Consider the following 335-nt stretch of genomic DNA (forward strand, 5'->3'; position numbering starts at 1 on the left):
GTATATATATATATATATATATATATATATATTAGGGATGTAACGATTAACCGCGAGCCGGTTGAAAATCGATTTAAGTATGTGACGATTCAAATCAGTTGAGATGCTAAACAAATCGCGATTCAGTTAGGGGTAGGAGTTTATATGAATGCATGTCTGTCTTTAGAAAAGTTTAGATGGTATTTTTTTCTTTTCATCTCGTCTCTGTATAATGCATATTAAAGTTCATACGTGCAAGCGCTGCATTGTTTAGAGCGGAAACCAAGGAAACGTTTTAAGCGCCACCTGCTGGCAGAGAGTGAATCTGCATCTCATTCAGCTCGTCTGCTGTTTCT

General features: G+C 36.7%; 1 protein-coding gene across 1 annotated transcript in view; it reads left to right on the forward strand.

The window, feature by feature from the left end:
* The window catches only part of LOC107653200 (CUB and sushi domain-containing protein 3-like), a 16,137-nt gene that overhangs the window by 8,522 nt on the left and 7,280 nt on the right, over positions 1 to 335 (forward strand). The window lies entirely within an intron of this gene.

This window comes from Sinocyclocheilus anshuiensis, unplaced genomic scaffold, assembly GCF_001515605.1.
Source record: "Sinocyclocheilus anshuiensis isolate Anshui unplaced genomic scaffold, SAMN03320099.WGS_v1.1 scaffold143, whole genome shotgun sequence".
Classification (NCBI taxonomy): Eukaryota; Metazoa; Chordata; class Actinopteri; order Cypriniformes; family Cyprinidae; genus Sinocyclocheilus; species Sinocyclocheilus anshuiensis.